Source organism: Tachypleus tridentatus, chromosome 9 (assembly GCF_004210375.1).
Source record: "Tachypleus tridentatus isolate NWPU-2018 chromosome 9, ASM421037v1, whole genome shotgun sequence".
Classification (NCBI taxonomy): domain Eukaryota; kingdom Metazoa; phylum Arthropoda; class Merostomata; order Xiphosura; family Limulidae; genus Tachypleus; species Tachypleus tridentatus.
Window position 1 is genome coordinate 8693781 of NC_134833.1, and position 17660 is coordinate 8711440.

The 17660-nt window shown below is 31.4% G+C and overlaps 1 pseudogene across 1 annotated transcript in view; it reads left to right on the plus strand.

The window, feature by feature from the left end:
• Positions 1–842: 842 nt before the first annotated feature.
• The window catches only part of LOC143224734 (TBC1 domain family member 9-like), a 77058-nt pseudogene continuing 60240 nt past the window's right edge, over positions 843–17660 (plus strand). Inside the window, exons 1-6 of the transcript XR_013013422.1 lie at positions 843–1083; positions 6480–6591; positions 8022–8073; positions 10184–10261; positions 10817–10997; positions 17149–17282. The product of XR_013013422.1 is annotated as a TBC1 domain family member 9-like (transcript). The remainder of the gene's footprint in view (positions 1084–6479; positions 6592–8021; positions 8074–10183; positions 10262–10816; positions 10998–17148; positions 17283–17660) is intronic.

The following is a 17660-nucleotide window of genomic DNA, read 5'->3' on the forward strand; positions in this document are numbered from 1 at the left end:
TCTGTCAGTATCATTAATGCAAATAAGAAGAAAAAGGCCCAAAGATACAGTATGGCAGAACTCCATTTAGAACATTTTAATTTCTTACATAGATCCACTCTACAATCCAATTAATTAATCTTTCCCCAACTCCCATGAATGCGAATTGTTTAGCTAATGTTTTGTATTGCATATTGTTAGAAGCTTTTGAAACTAAATACATCAAATTCATACAAGAGCCCTTGATTCGGCATGGCCAGGTGGTTAAGGCACTCGACTCGTAATGAGAGGGTCGCGGGTTCGAATCCCTGTCGCACCAATCATGCTCGCCATTTGAGCCATGAAGGTGTTATAATGTTACTGTAAATCCCACTATTCGTTGGTAAAATAGTAGCACAAAAGCTGGCGGTGGGTGATGATGACTAGTTGCCTTCCTCTAGTCTTATATTTCTAATTAGGGACTGCTAGCGCAGATAGCCCTCTTGTAACTTTACGCAAAATTAAAAACAAACCACAGCCCTCTGTAATATCCTCGAAAGACATAACAGTTTACCAAGCAAGATGAATCCATGTCGGGTTTCATTTATATCACATTTCGAAAAACAATGTGTAGAGTTTCTTTTATCAGACTCTCTAGAACTTGTCATTTCATAAATCAAATCAATTGCCTATAATATCCAGGACAACTGTAATCATGCATTTAAAACGCAGCTTTAAAACAATGTTATTGTTTAATTTAATCTAGTTTAATTTGTATTTATGATATTTTTCTTATTTTGCTCAACAATTTGTACAGCCCTAATATGACAGCAGCTGACAAGTGATTGGTTCGCTAGAGGGCTTCTTTATTGTTTTTTGTGAAAGGCGATTCATAAACTAAGGGTTGCATAATTGTGACATGATTAGAAGGTGGAACTTAGTAAATAAATTATTCTAATTAGCTGTGTGAGAATTAAACAGTTACAATTAGGCTAAGAACGCTTACGTCGATTAAATTTCAATTCATTACGATGTTTCTCGCTTCAGTTTTGAATTAAGTAACTTAATTGCAAATGTAAAAATGTGGATAAAACCACAGGAAGTACTTTTAGCTGGAGCATTATGGTAAGAAAATAATTTAAATAGGCCTAGATAAAGGGTAATCGTTAATAGTTAAATTGTTGATAAATTTTTTGGGACAAATGTCCTTTCATACAGGTTTCTTATAACTTTTTTTAGCTTTAAATGCTGACGGTGTTTGTGTAGTATGACACTGAGGGTTAGAGTGCACAGTATCGTGACGCTGATACTGTGGTATTGATAGTGCAATTGGTTGCGAATAACGATACAAACAACGTAAGCCAGTGTAAATTGACGTACCTTTTGGTTATATTTTAATATTTGAATTAGCCATCTAAGACTTTGATCGTTAAGTTACATATTACTGTTATACTTAGAGCTATTTCATCTTTTTAATGTAGCTTAAGTTACTGAGTTAGAATATCGAATCTGTTTTAAGATAGAATACAAAAGTCTAGATGACTGAAGCTGTTTAGCTTCTCCAGATCACCCAAAAAATAAACCAGTTTTGCATGCAATAAAACCCCAAAAGTTTTAACTGATAACTACACATATGATCTTGCTACCCATTTTATAAGTTAATAACTAACAAAAGAAATTTGTCCAGTAACCAAATTGGATTTGAGCTTTTGTATCTAAGAACTTATTTCATATCCAACCTTATTCTTCCACAATGGCAATAAATCTTCCATGGACAGTTTACTTCTAAAATTATATTTTTATATCTCTGCAGAGAGACACTGTTTTTCTATTGTTTTGTCTTTATATCTTCAAAACACTTTTCAGTTGACTGCCATTTCTTCATTTCTAGGGAAATTTACTTAAAACCTGGGAAGATTTTATCTTGATCCAGTATGCTTTGACAGCTTTTTTCATTTTTGTGATATAGACCTTTTTAAAGATTTTATGAGGCCAAAGGTAAAACAACTCAAAATATATATATTTTTGGCTCCTGTGTATGCATATTTACAGTAATCAATGAAAACTGGCACAAATATAAATTTTATTGTAACTACACACTGATATACAAAAAGGTTGAATTTATCCATATTGAATCTTTTTGTGGAGAGTCGGAACTCGCAAAAACACACAATTTTGAGGTTTTTGGTCAATCATCTAGCTGTATTTTGGGATTTGGAGTAAAGTGACTTTCTTACAGGTTGCACACATTAACAAATACAATTGGTGGATTTTTCCATTTTCAATAATTATAGGGAGAATCAAGATGCTACATAAAGAATAATTTTAGGGTTTTTTGATGATTAGTCTGCCATATAATGACCACCTTACATGGGATTTGGTAGAAAGATACCTTCTTCGAGGTCCTAAGTAGTGATAAAGAGAGTTTTTGATGTATTTGTGAATTTTTATGATTTTCTTGGTGTCATAGTTGACCATGCTGTAATGGTGGAGAAATGTTGCATTTGCCCATGAGTGTCAGTATTTTTTATTTTAAAATAAATCTAATAACCTTAATTATACTTTTCACCCTGTCTGTATATCCAGCAAAAGAAAATCTTGTTTTATTAATTGGTTTTTCTCCCATTGTTAATAAAACTAGTATTTGTCCCTCACTTCCTTCCACGATGTGGTTATGTAGCTAACAATAATGTCTAGTTTTAAAAACTATTCTGTAATTTTCACCACCCTCCCAAATGCTTATGGCAAAGAAATTACAATTGGCATCAATTCTTTGTCATGTGACACTGTTCTGTATCTTTCCCTCTAAATAAATGTGATATTTTAATATAGTCTTATGGAAATGGTTGGTAGTTATGACAAGTTGTCATAAAATATTTTAAATTGCATATTTAATTGTGATCTTCAAAACTTGCCGATTTTCAAGTTTCCCAAATATGCTTACAGTCACAATGTTAATCATCACTTCAGTTCTGCATAACCCTTTCTACCTCTCTCTCACCTGTTTTAAAAGGCCATAAATTTGCTCTGTGTTATGCACTGTGCAGTGTTGTTTTTTTATGTCCCTAGTCCATTTGTTAATAATAGTTGCTTTGGGACTTTTGCAGCCCTTAATAGTTGCAGGTTTAAGCTTTCTCATAAAATTCCTGGTCTATTTTGGTAATTCCTCAAACAAGACAGGTTCATAGAATAGTCTGCTTGAATTTCCAGCTTTTTCTCTCTTCATTTCAATTTTCCTTATAGGTAATAGATTAAAAATAAGTTATAGGTGTAAAAGGGTTTGGGAACTGTGTAAATGCCAGTAGTTTTAATAGTTTATATTTATAATTTTTGCTCTTTACCAGACAGATTGTTTTTTAAATGTATGTCATTCAAAAGTTTTTACAGTTATTATAATACATGTATAGCAAGGGCCACATCATGGCTATTTTCAAATATAACTAACAACTGTAAAAAATGATGTGACTCGATGAAAAGAAAGAAGACTTATAATGATACAGAATGTGTGTGTTTATAAACATTATTAATGTATGGCAAAGATCACTAGAATATTTGAGTTGTTTCTTCAAGGGTTCAAGTAATGAATTGGTAAGTTTTTAAATATTTTTAAAACAAGTATTTCTCTAAATGCATTAAAGGCAAGTAAAACATTGAAATGGAAATTGGGTCCTTGAGGAATGCTGAAGGAAAGGTGATTACAGAAGAGCATGGATAGCCAAATAGCATAATTTCATACATTTTTTTTCAGTTTTTAATAAAGGTGTGAGAAGTATTCTGGACCCTAAGAAATTTGTAGTAGAAGAATTATAGATATATGCAAACGTAATATTAACTTTATAAATAAAATAAAACTTGAAGTTTTAAAAAACCTATAAGGATCCTGGGCCAGATATTTTCCAAAGAATACTAAAAGTTTAATGCCAAAGTAATATTCTGAATGAATTTTGTCTTTCAGTTGTTGCCAAGTACATGAAGATTGTAAGCTATCTAATGTCACATTTTTAAGTGTTGTGATATGTTTTTCTTCAGGTAGTTTTTGAGCCAAGTAATTACACTAAAAGTTTAAAGGAGAGATGTTTAATAAAGTTTACAGTTTTTATTGTACAGCTGACTTCACATGGAGACAAATCTTGTAATACTTTAAGACCTTCTTGTAAGATGCTTACGTTGCTGAGGGTAAAGGTGCGGATTTGGTATACTTGTATTTTTAGAAGACTAAGGACAACATTAACAAAATGTCACTTGTTGATGTGAAAAATAAAGTATTTCAATGGAGTAATGGTTAGTTAGAGAAGAGGAAGCAGAGAGGTCTAACAAGTGAAGTTCAGTAAAACTGGATTGGAATTGCAAGTGGGATACTATAGGGATTTGGATTATTTGGGAAATTAGGTAAATAAATGGCAGATGGTGTTAAATTAAGCTAAGTGCAGAGTAATACATACAGATTAACTTAAGTTGGATGGAAATCAACTCAGTGTGATAAAAGAAGAGTGATTTTTCTAGATAGTATATTATTACCATTAAGAAATCAATGTTGCATGCAAGTCAAAAGAGGTTATTTAGTTGTACAAATCCCTGGTTAGACCTGATTTGGAGTATATTGTATTCAATCTTGGACTTCTTACCTTAAGAAGGGTATTCAGTTGTTACAAAAGGATTCAACAGAGGGCTACTAGGATGATTCTTGGAATAAAAGGGACAATGATTTCAAGAGAGGTTAAGGTCATTAAAAATGTGTCTTCTTGAGAAACAAATATTAGAAGGGAACCTGATATATTCAAATTATAAAAGGAATAAATAGGATGAATACATCATTTTTTTCATGTTTAATGGTAAGTGTGGTAGAAATTGGGGGCACAGGTTTAAAACTTGGCAGGGTAGAATGTATTCTAAGTAATTTGATTTTCCAAACAGGGTGCTTAGCCTATAAAACAGATTACATTAACATCTAGTAGATGCAACATGGTTTAGAATTCAAGAAAAGGCTTGATGAATGCTTTACAAAAATCAGGACTGTTTATAAGTAGTTGGGTGTTTAATGAAATGAATGAGAACCACCAGGGAGCTCCTTGCTACATTTAATTTTTGTTCTTAAAACTAAATATCCTTTTTAATACTCTGTAATAAACAATTTAGTTGGCATGTAAGTCACCTCTTCCTGATTTCAGGGTTATATTAAAAAGAAAATATTAGAAGTTATGTGCTGTGGTTGTCATAGTTCAAACTGAGATGCAGTGTCCTGCAAATAATCATATTTTTTAAATATCTATTTACTTAAAAGGTTATTGTAATAGTAATGTTGACAATTTGAAAAAAACAACTTTCCAGAGGGAGAGTTTTAACACAGTAATTGTGAACATCTTTTGTTACACTTTTTATTACTTTGCACGGTTTGTGTTTTTATGGACTTCATGTTTTCAAGTGTGGGTACTCTTATTGCTTTTATGGAAGCTTTGAATGTCTTAAGTTTTCATATTAAGGAAAATAATGATTCCTTAAATGGTAAATGGTTGCTTTTCTTATTACTGGAATGAGATTTTTTATGAATAACAAAGACTATTAAAATAATTCTAGGATGAAATAGTTAGAACCATGAAAATAGGTTTAATAGTTAAAGTTGTATGAAATTTCTATAGGTAGGTCTACTTAACTGTAATCATTAATTAAAGCCAGATATTTCTGAAAGTTTTGGACTTTAGTAAAAAAGTCTTATCTGTGTCCAGTTGTCTGTCTCATGCTAGCAGTCTAAAAAGAAATCTTTTCTGTGGTCTGAATGAATATTTTAATTGATATGAAATTCATTTCTGCACATAAATGATATCACAGTCCTCTCAGATCTGTTTTGCTCTGAGACTTGGGTGACTTGTAATTAGATATTGTGATGAATTAGGCTTTAAGAGTAAAAGAAATATTCACCTTAATTGGGACTTGTATCTAGGATTGTCAGTTTTATGTTTTTCCATGGCTCACTTTTATTTCCTGCATCACTTAGAACAAAGGAGCAACATTCTGACTTTGTTTACCACGTTTCTTACAGTAAAAGTTTAAACATTTGTTTCATAAATAGATTAACGTAAACACTCGATTGTTTCATTAAAAAAAATATGGACATATTGTAAAAGCAGCTGTATAAAAACATTCATTCAAGAGAAAGTTCTTGTGTACACATTGGAATTGGACAGTTGGTGGAAGTTGTTCATTTGGAACCATTCAGTGAGTTGATTATTTTCATCTGAGACTTTGATAGTTGGAATAATCCAAAATAGTAATAATTAGAAACATAATTTTCAATTAGTTGATTATTTTAGTATGGCCTAACTCTGATCAATTAAGCTGAACAAATTTTAATTAATGAAAAAAGAATAATGTGACATTTTGACTACTTGTGTACTTGGAATAACCAAGAACTGGAAATACTAAGTTTGATTAATTTCTCTGACCAGCTTATAGGTAATTATTTTGATTAATCAGTTTTGTTACTTAGCTCCAATGTATACATATATAAAATTATTTTATTACAGGGTGACAGAACAAGCCAATCCTTTTTTTACCCTTCAGCGACGTAAAGGTCATGGGACAAAAGGATTGTCGTCATTATTGGTGGGAACTTTAGATTCTGTGTTTGATACAAAGGTAATGAACTGATTGATTTGATATTGGTTTTTCTGCTTGCATGTCAGGGCAAAGATTTGATTAATTTCAAGCTGATTTTACTGTTCGTATGTCAGGATGAAAACTTTCACACTAAAGTAAGGAAAACATGTTTAGCATTGTCCTTTTTTTTTTTTTAAATGAACTCCTTGAAAGAAAATGTATACCTTTTTTTATATATTTCCTTGTTTTCAAAGTATCCATGTCAAATCTTTATTTTATTATGAAGATGATACAGAATTTATGGCAAGTAAAATGAACAAAATGAATGAACTGCATTCAACTCATTTTCATTTGTATGATTGAAAAACAATAATTCAAACAAGGAAAGAAATTGTCAAAAAATGTTTGTGTGTGTGTGTGTGTGTGTTATAGCAAAGCCACATTTGGCTATCTGCTGAGTCCACCAAGGGGAAATGAACCCCTGATTTTAACATTGGAAATCCATAGACTTACTGCTGTACCAGTGGGGGACTGTCAAAAAACAAGTGAGGTGACAGAGATACTAAACACATTGTTTTATTACTTTGCCTAAACTTTAGTGTTTCTTTTAATAAGTATCTAAAGAGTAGTAAAGTGTGTACACACACACACACACAACATAATTACTCAATTATTTAGGAACACTTGATATTTCTTAAAACACTAAAATATTTGCAAGTACTTTTATTTTTTGTTTTATCTTTTTGTATTACTTTTATATAAAATAGTTCCACAATGTATAGAATCTACTAACATTGCTTTCTTGGAAATTTAAAATAAACATTTGTTTCCTATCTGTCATTAGCATCAATATTTTTCTTTTATATATTGCAAGCATTTTTGTGTAAAAGAAATTTTTGTACTTGAGTTTAGGATGGGTTAAAAGTGACTATACACTTGTTTCATTTAGGATTTCTAATGTCTTTCTCAAAATAATAAGTTGATTTCAGATTTTTTTTATAATATCTTATTAGTACCAGCTATGTAACAACTCTTGTCTCACCCTATTTTATATTCACCATTGTCTCATCCATAAATTGTATGTAAAATAAGCATGAGTCTTGCTTATAATTTATTTCTTAATGTATACACATCTCCATAATGTTATTTTAAGAATTTCTTTTTTAAGTCAGAATTTCGTCAATAACATGTATCAGTGTCAAGTAAAATATGTGCTATTATTTCAACTTCCTTCAGTATTTTGATCTTTGACCTGAGGATTACTGTATGAACATTAAGACTTGTCACTTAACCCCTGTTAATAAGCCTTTTCAAAATGTACTCCATAATAAACCTACCTCACAGATTCGTATTTGAATGCTAATAGTAATTACTGTATCTTAGTGGGTTTGTAAATTTTCTTTGATCTGTTATTTTAACATTTTTTAACCTTGTTATAATCTCACTCTTAAAAACATTTTGTCTTATAGCCACCTCCATATCGAATTATTCATCACACTCCATCATCAGAGCTGAGTTATGGTAGGTTGTACTGTACACTTATGGTCCTTTATTCATCTCTTTGTATAGTTTTTAATTACTGTTTTAATATATTACATGTACGTTGGTTATAGTGTAGGATATTCTTCATGCAGGTAAATGTATTAGTTTAGTGAAAAGCTCTCTGAGTGTAGGGGATATCTTAATTTGTAGATTCTAAATGAATTAAATGGAAGTATTTAATTACTTTATTCTATATATAACTTGTTTGTTTTTACAACCAAGAGAATACAGATTGAAATTAATCACTTATCTCTCACTTAATGTATGAACTAGTTTCTGGTAATAAATGTTAAAAACCTTATTTTATTTATACACCTACTACTACTTACTCGGTCTATTTTTATTATGAAATCATTGATTAATTATCCTTTGTGGTGACAGAGAAATTGTGAATTTGCATATCTAGAAGTAAATTAGATATATTTTTTCATTATAACGTAACTTAATTTGGTACCTTTGACCGTCATATTCCTTGTGTACCAGAAAATCATATCAAAACAATTTTTTGTTTAAAATTATCTGCTTTACTCAGTTCAATTTCATTGCAAGGAATCACATTGGGTCATTTGCTCTATAATGAGAACCAGTTTTTTTTACCAACACTCTTCTCCTAACTAAACAAAGAATCTCTGTAAAAATCAACTTGGTAAAGGAAGTTTTTCAAAGTAACATTGCACTTACAAACATTTCACATTGGGCTGATTCTTTGTGCTAGTTTAGTAGCTTGGTCATTGTGCTATAGTTCCTCTAGTGGTTGGTGTTGGTTTACCTATCTCAGTGACTGCTACGGTATCTCTCATGGTTGGTGTTAATGTAATAGCTTGGTGACTGTGCTGCAGTACCTCGGTTGGTGTTGTTTTACCAGTTTATTGACTGTGCTATAGTATCTCTAGTGGTTGGTGTTTGTTTACCAGCTCTAGGTGATTATTCTATAGTACCTCTAGTGGTTGGTGTTAGGTTATTAGCTCAACGAATATGCTATAGTGCTTCTAGTGGTTGGTGTTTGTTTACCTAGCTAATTGACTGCTAAAGTACCTCTCATGTTTGGTGTTAGTTTACTGTCATGGTTATTTTCAGCTACTAGAGTGGATGTGAAACACTGTTGTCCACATTAATTTCTAAATTATAACTGTTTATTAATTAGCTATAAAGTAATTAACACACAGTATGAACTAAAATGCCTTATTCATTTGTCCAAGTTGAGAGGATGGTTATGAAGTCACATGTAGCACATAGTTTATTTAGTGACAGTGTTTAATTGTAGCCTTGTTATGAGGAAGTTTCCATTATTGTACCGAGGACCTAATTCAATCTTTAGCTTGAATATAAAGTAAAGAATCTCTACCTATTCTTCCAACTCCTTTGAAGTACTTGGTGAGTTGTTTATTCATGTTGTAACTTGTATCTATTTATATACATTTCTTGTGGAGCCTTATATAGTCTTAAATTTGTTACTGAAGAGTCCTAAATCATTTACAGACTGTAACAAAATGTTTACACTCAGCAGTTCTGCATGCGTAAGAGTAACAAAATGTTCACACTTGGCAGTTCTGCATGCGTAAGAGTAACAAAATGTTCACACTCGGCAGTTCTGCATGCATAAGAGTAACAAAATGTTCACACTCGGCAGTTCTGCATGCGTAGCAAAATGTTATTAGCAAATAAATGTACCCTGTTGTTAAAGTGATTTGAATGGTTCTGTTATTAATATTTGTCGAATTATTTGTAAATCTATTGTGAAAACATCATTTTAAATTTTGTAAGGATTGGTCTTGAAGTTTGGCCAGCTGACAGCTGTAGGATCTGTAGTATTATTATTAATGTGATAAATATTCTGATAATCAAAACATTACCTTTAAAGGTTTTCCACTTTTAAAACAACAGTTGTGTAAAATTTATTGTGATTTAAAAGCAACCTGTTTCATGAGAATTGTATAAAAGTAATTAACACTATCAAGATTTTATGATATTTAGAATAAGAATTATTTTTGTTTCTAGGTTCTCTTATTCGTCCTCTCAATTCGATAGTAGTAACAATACTTTGTAGCAAACCATTCATCTTCTTAACTCATAACCTTATTTTTTACAGTTGTTGCCTGTGCGTTAAGTCAAAATGAAATACTGGGGGACTGGGAGTGGCTTGTAAACAAACTTCTAAAAACTCTAGGCAAGTTTTTCTTTGATTCGTGGTAAAAATACATAGGAACTTAAATCAGTTATGTGAGTTAAAGAAATTCTATCAAATCTAAATAGACCATCCAAGAGATATAATGCCTTACCAAGTAAAGTATAAATAAAGTACATTAGTTAATTTGTGTATATTTTTATTCATTATAAGTCCACCTATAAATCTTGGCAGAAATCAGTTTATTTCACAATAAAGTTTCATTTAAATTGTAGATCTTCAATGCTGTAACTATGAGGTCTAGGAACAGGAAGTGACCATGTAGTTAGTCATTCTTGGTATTAGTGCTTGTTGTGTGGTTCTAATTGTCTTTACAGTTTCATGAAAGATAGAAACATACATTAAATATAGTATATAAACTTTATCAGAGAAAATCTAAGAAAAACTTTTTTCTTGTAAATATATAAGTGCCCAAAGATCTGGGAAGCTAAAAACTAAACATGAACACTTAAGTGAAATCAGTTTTCCAACATGTTTTCACATAGGTAAGAATGTTAATTTCATGTTTTTTTATGCACTGATGTTCTTCTGTTTCAGAATCGTTTGATACAGAAGAGGAAGCAACAGATTACGTTAAGCTGTAAAATAGAGAGTCTGCTTGCTCATAACAACTCTGAGAATTACCAGAATCTTCATGATGACAGCTTCCAATTTAAAACATCCGTCACAAAGTTTGCTAACATTTTTGGAATGCCGGAAGAAGAAAAACTTGTGAATTGTATGTTTGAAGTAATTTTAAAATATTGTAGGAAGTAATATCTAACAACTTGATTGTAGGAAGTAATATCTAACAACTTGATTGTAGGAAGTAATATCTAACAACTTGATTGTAGGAAGTAATATCTAACAACTTGATTGTAGGAAGTAATATCTAACAACTTGATTGTAGGAAGTAATATCTAACAACTTGATTGTAGGAAGTAATATCTAACAACTTGATTGTAGGAAGTCATGTCTAACAACTTGATTGTAGGAAGTCATGTCTAACAACTTGATTGTAGGAAGTCATGTCTAACAACTTGATTGTAGGAAGTCATGTCTAACAACTTGATTGTAGGAAGTCATGTCTAACAACTTGATTGTAGGAAGTCATGTCTAACAACTTGATTGTAGGAAGTCATGTCTAACAACTTGATTGTAGGAAGTCATGTCTAACAACTTGATTGTAGGAAGTCATGTCTAACAACTTGATTGTAGGAAGTCATGTCTAACAACTTGATTGTAGGAAGTCATATCTAACAACTTGATTGTAGGAAGTCATATCTAACAACTTGATTGTAGGAAGTCATATCTAACAACTTGATTGTAGGAAGTCATATCTAACAACTTGATTGTAGGAAGTCATATCTAACAACTTGATTGTAGGAAGTCATATCTAACAACTTGATTGTAGGAAGTCATATCTAACAACTTGATCGTAGGAAGTCATTACAACTTCTTTTGATGTTTTCTGATGTTTAATGTTCTTCATCCAGCATGTGAATTTTATGTATATTGAGAGCTATATTTGAACTTTAAATTGCATTACTAGTTATTCATTGTGTCCCTAAACTTGAGAGAACTGTAGTTTTCATATACAAAATGTTTTGGGCACAGAAACAATTAGTTGCTTATTGATTCGTTATTTCATCCTAGATAAATAGCTTAATAACATTGACAAGTTTTGTACTTACTTGGTTTCTCAAACTTGTTCAAGAATATTTTTATACAGAATTATTTAAAAGACCCAGGTGTATAAATTTTACCCCAAACCAAATAACATCTTGTATAACCATGCTGTATGATTTCATATAATATAAAATAGTCATTCTGTATATTTTTGTGTGGTATATTTTCACTCTGATCAGTTATTTACTGAAAAACAGTTATTTTAAACAGATAAATACTATTAATAACTTGGTTTTGAAACCTTCTATCATGTAGTGAAAAATATAAATGACATTTTTCCTTGAAAAATTTCAAATTAAATATTTTATATTTTGCATATTTTGTGACGTTTTTATCTTTTATGAAATTTATTTCATCTGGAAAAACTGCAAAATTTTAGATATATAAAAACAAGTTAAAAACATTCCTAACTGAAACAACTTAAGCTCCTGACCACTTGTTTGAAGGTGAAGTGTCAGTTACATTTGGTTCTGTGTTTACATGTTGAGTTTTCAGTACATGCTATTAGAAGAGTTCAGGTTTTGGTGAGTATATTTATCTTACATGTGGGCCTGGCATGGCCAGGTTATTAAGGCATGCACTTCGTAATCCAAGGGTCGTGAGTTTGAATCCTCGTCATAAAGGATGCTTGCCCTTTTAGCTGTGGGGCATTATAATGTGACAGTCAGTCCCACTATTCATTGGTAAGAGTGTGTGGTGATGACTTCCCTCTAGTCTTACACTGCTAAATTAGGGACAGCTAGTGCAGATAGCCCTCATGTAGTTTTGCAGGAAATTTAAAACAAACCAAACCTTACATGTGTTAGGTTAGTAATTTCTGTATCATAATCATTATTAGCACAAAACTGTTGTGTGTGACAGTACACATGTCATCAGTCTAGTTGTTAGTGAATATTTAGGATGTTTAAAGATATATAAATTAAAATAGATGAAATTATCTAGCTATGAATCACCATTAAGTGTTCTTAAGTCTTAAACCTATCACTTTGAAATATGTTGACCTGCCTGTTCATTATCAGTCTGCCATTTGGTTTGACCACTGGGATGTATTTTTCAAATTTAAGAAAACTATTTATTGAAAAAAATGTGAACTGTTGAGTTGTAATATAAATCAAAGTTCAATTCTATGAATACCAAGTTCTTATAGTGTAAATACATAACATTACACTTGTCATATTTTGTTCCATAAGTAAAACTAGTAGATAAAATTATTTGACAAGAACTTTCCTAAAGGCCTGTAATTTCAGAAACAAATTAATGTTTCTGCTATTTGTACTAAGTGTTCACTATTTACTGTAGTTATTAGCACTCAGACACTGAAGAGTTGTGATAAATACTATTGACCATCAGGGGCTACTTGTCAGTAAAATAGTTTAAGAAGTAAAAGTGAAGCTGTTTGATTAATATTTGATTCAGGACTCATCTTGTGTATCCATAAACCTTGACCATGTCTACAGTGCGTTGTCTGAACTCATGTAGTTAAGAGTGCATTAAACATGGCATACAATCAGTCACCCATTCTTCACCACTGTCTACATTGTGACACAAGTGTTGCTTCTAAACACTTCAATGGGAGTGGGGATAATAAAAAAAATGTTATACATTAAAGAAAGTTTGTGGTTACATCCCAATTAAAATATTAATCAATAAAGTAGTTATGAATCAGATTGTTGTAATAGAACAAAGGTGATGTCTTTGCACAAAATTTTATAGCAGCTTGGTCCTACATCAATATGTTTCCTGAAAGCAACTTTACAGTTAAGACATTTTGTATTTAGAACTTATCACTGTAATATTCCTCCGACAGTACTCTCTTATCGTGTTGGTAAATCATTTAATGTTAGATTTATTTTTGTTTTGATATGTATCTACCAATTACAATAAAAGCTTTTTTATCTAGCACTCTTGCATCTGGAAAGCTCCTATAACCAAGACTTAATATGTCCAAGTACAAAGGCTCATTGCATCTTAGTGGCACTGTTCTTTTGTACCAGCAAGCTTTAATTGTTAGCTGCTTGTACTGCGATTAACTTTTAAAATATTGTAATTATAAATGTTCTTACACAGTTTAAGGTTTTTACAACATTTATTGTTGAGAACTGTTATTGTTGTAGATGGTGTAGAATTTCTGTACATTATAACATTAGCCCTCCTGCCCTGGGTATCCTTTACTGTACATAATAGTTTTAGTTTTGTACTTCTAAAATTTTATTAAAGTACATTTTGTTTGTTATATAAATTAGTTTACATAACATCTTAGCTAACAGTGCGTGTCTTAATAGTGTACACATTTTAAATTATTAATTCTAGAAGAATTATTTTTAAAAAACCTTAGTGTTAGACATGGGACATGCTTTCTCTGGATATCCCTTCTTCACTATTTTATTTATTACCCCTCTAATAAATATGAAATTTAAAACAAACTAATTATTATAAAGTTGTCATTACTCAAACAAACCATAATTTTCATAGTCTTCAGTTTTATTTCGTTACAGAGCCTTTAAATAGGACCACTCCTACCACACCCACCTGTCACATCCTTTCTTTTAGGATTTGTTAATTGGTCCCTCTTATATTCAATTATATATTACCTATAACACTGCACAACAATTTTTTTGAAAAGTTTTTGCTGATTGTGACAGGTACCTGGTGGGTATGCACAAATATAGTTTTGGTTTTGCTTCATCACGTAGGAACTCTGAGAAATAGACAGACAGTTAACTGTTTACTGGCAATAACGTATTTAGTTGTGTTTGTTTCTAATATGCTATTAAGTTTAACTTAATTAAAATTGTTTTGCTCCTGATTTTGTTTGTATTCAATGTCCGTGCATCCGCGTTGCAGTGTCCAACAGTAGTCGGCAAGCACTGGCGTATTCCAGTTGCCCTGATATTGTTTTTCCATTGTATCAGTGTCCTGGTGAAACCTTTCACCATGTTCGTCACTGACAGCACCAAGATTTGCGGGGAAGAAGTCCAAGCGTGAGTGGAGGAAATGAATCTTGAGTGACATGTTGCACGTCATTGTTTTGTATGCTTTGAGAAGTTTGTTTACCAGCTGAATGTAATGTGGGGCTCTGTAATTGCCAAGAAAATTGTCAACAACATCTTTGAAGGCTTTCCAGACAATCTTTTCCGGTCCAACTAACAGATTTTCGAACCGCTTGTTACTCATAACGCGTCTGATCTGAGGCCCAACAAAATGCCCTCTTTGATCTTGGCCTCAGTTATTCTTGGGAACATCTGTTTTAAATAACAAAACTTTCACTTTCTTTGTTTATTGCTTTCACAAAATATTTCATAAGTCCCAATTTTATGTGAAAAGGAGGGAAAAAAATCTTTGCGGGTCGACAAGCGGTTCATGCGCCACATTTTTCTGTCCTGGAACTAACTTTTTACGAAGTGGCCAGCTCTGTCTAGAATAATGTGACTCTTTGGCACGACTGTCCCATTCACAGATGAAACAACAGTACTTTGTATAGCCGAGCTGCAGTCCCAGTAACAGAGCAACGACTTTCAGATCTCCACAAATATTCCAATTGTACTTGCTGGACTGGATGTGCTTCAGCAACATTTCCAAACACCATTCCTGCAGTTTTTGGACACAAATATAAGAAAAAAACATGACAAAACTGAAGATTTCGATGAAACAGTACGTGATGGGCAAATCTGGATGTGATTTTCGTGATCAGCAGCCAGAAATCTATAAGGAACACCCAACAGTGTTCAAGAAGCAAAAACTTTGTTGTGTAGTGTAACCAATAGAAAGTCAAGGATTTCATCTGTTAAATGAGGTATTTTATTGTGTTACCTTCTGAATAAATAAGTGTCAATTTCATTTATAATACAACTTTGGTTCTCATGGGAATCACTTTGGCTAGCTTGGATGAATTTGTAACAGCTCTTGTTGTTTAGTGAGAAAGCTAGAAAAATTGTGATTGTTAGAGGAAATCGTCTTCTGTTTGCAAATTATTAGTTTGTTCTTTGATGTATTTAGTTGAATAAAACCTATTTAGTGTATTACTACCATCAGTATGAAAAAGTAGTCTTAAGTGTCCTCAATATATGTCAGCAAGAAAAAAGATTTGGTAAGTGCTTTATATCTTGTTTTTCATGTTTATTTATTATAATAAAAGTTATTAAAACATAAAAGTATGGGTTTTAAACTTAGTTTAGATTAAATTAGGTAAAATTAATAAGTGTTTCATGAGGCACTTATGCAAACAGCTAGCAGTAGCTTGTGGGTAATGGAATTCAATAGTGTAATATGATTTGCATATGCTCTGAGTGATTTAAAATTTACAGTAATGTGGCTAATAATTACATGGTTCAAAGGGCAATCAAAATATTAATAAAACAAAATTTAATTATAAATAGGTGTATACTGTTACAAGCTTAAATCTACTTAGGATAAGCAAATGTAGTTTCATGTTACAACTTGAAGGGATATCAGAAAGAAAAAGGAAAAGTTAGATTTATTTCCATTTTTTGTGGGGGGCAGAGGGGTTACAAGATCTCTGAATCCTATTTTGAGAAGAAAGTAACAGATAAAATATAAAGTTTTACTGAAAGGAAACTTTTGAAATGTGTTTAGGAGGTTTTAGATATTACACAAAAGAAATTTGAGATTTTTTATATGAAGAAAAGTATTTGTAATCCCAACATGAATATTACTTTGAACACAAACTTATTAAAAATATCTCCCTAAAAGGTGTGATTTTTTAAAATGTGAAAGACTTGTAATAATAACTGAAAGACTACCAACCAGATTTTGTAAATATATACTCACTATACTAATACTTAGAAGTGCTAGATCTGTGAAGCATAAACAAGTACAAAGAGGTCATGTGGTTGGTCAAATTGACCAAGTCTGCATTGGGAAAGCCAACAAACTGTTAACATTTTTTTCCTTTAAATTAACGTAAGTGAAACAATTTTTCTAATTGTTATTTTTTTGTTTAACTAACACTGCTCATGATCACCAAAGGCCAGATAAAGGTTTTACTGTATTGATTTTAGTTAATAAAAAAAAACACCTAAGTTGCAGGTTCCACATACATGTGATTAATCAGTAGGATGTTTAAAAGAAACTTTTAGGTCTCAATATGAATAAATGTATGTACATTAACTGTAACTAAAGTAAAACAATATATAAAAACAATGGTTTGTGCAAGGTTGTCAACCCTTCCTTTCTTTTCTCAGATTATTCTTGCAGTTATTGGAAGAGTCGTGTACCTCGCCAAGGTTGGCTGTATTTAAGTGTCAACTATTTATGTTTTTACTCTTACTTGTTTGGAAGAGAAACTAAACTCATTATCCGTTGGATTGGCGTTGTTGTAAGTGATTTTTCATTACATTGTTTTTCTCAAGTATATAAGTAAAGTTAGTACTAGTTACTGTGTGGTATTACTTGTTTTAGAAACTAGCTAGAATGAATTAATTCCTCTTGTTTTTCTCAAGTGTTTGAAACCTTAAAATAATTTTTAGTGTTTTTCTTTCTAATAGATATACCTGATAGAAAAGTAATGAACAAGAAATTAATCTATTTCAGTCTGCAGTTTATTAGATAACTTGTGACATTAATCTATCAAATGACATGTAAATCTACAAAACTACTTTTACCTTTAGGTTTACATCAGGTTGAGATATCCAGTTGTCTGGTGGGCACTAACTTTGTTCTCATCCTGAAAATTATATTTATCTGATTACTGACT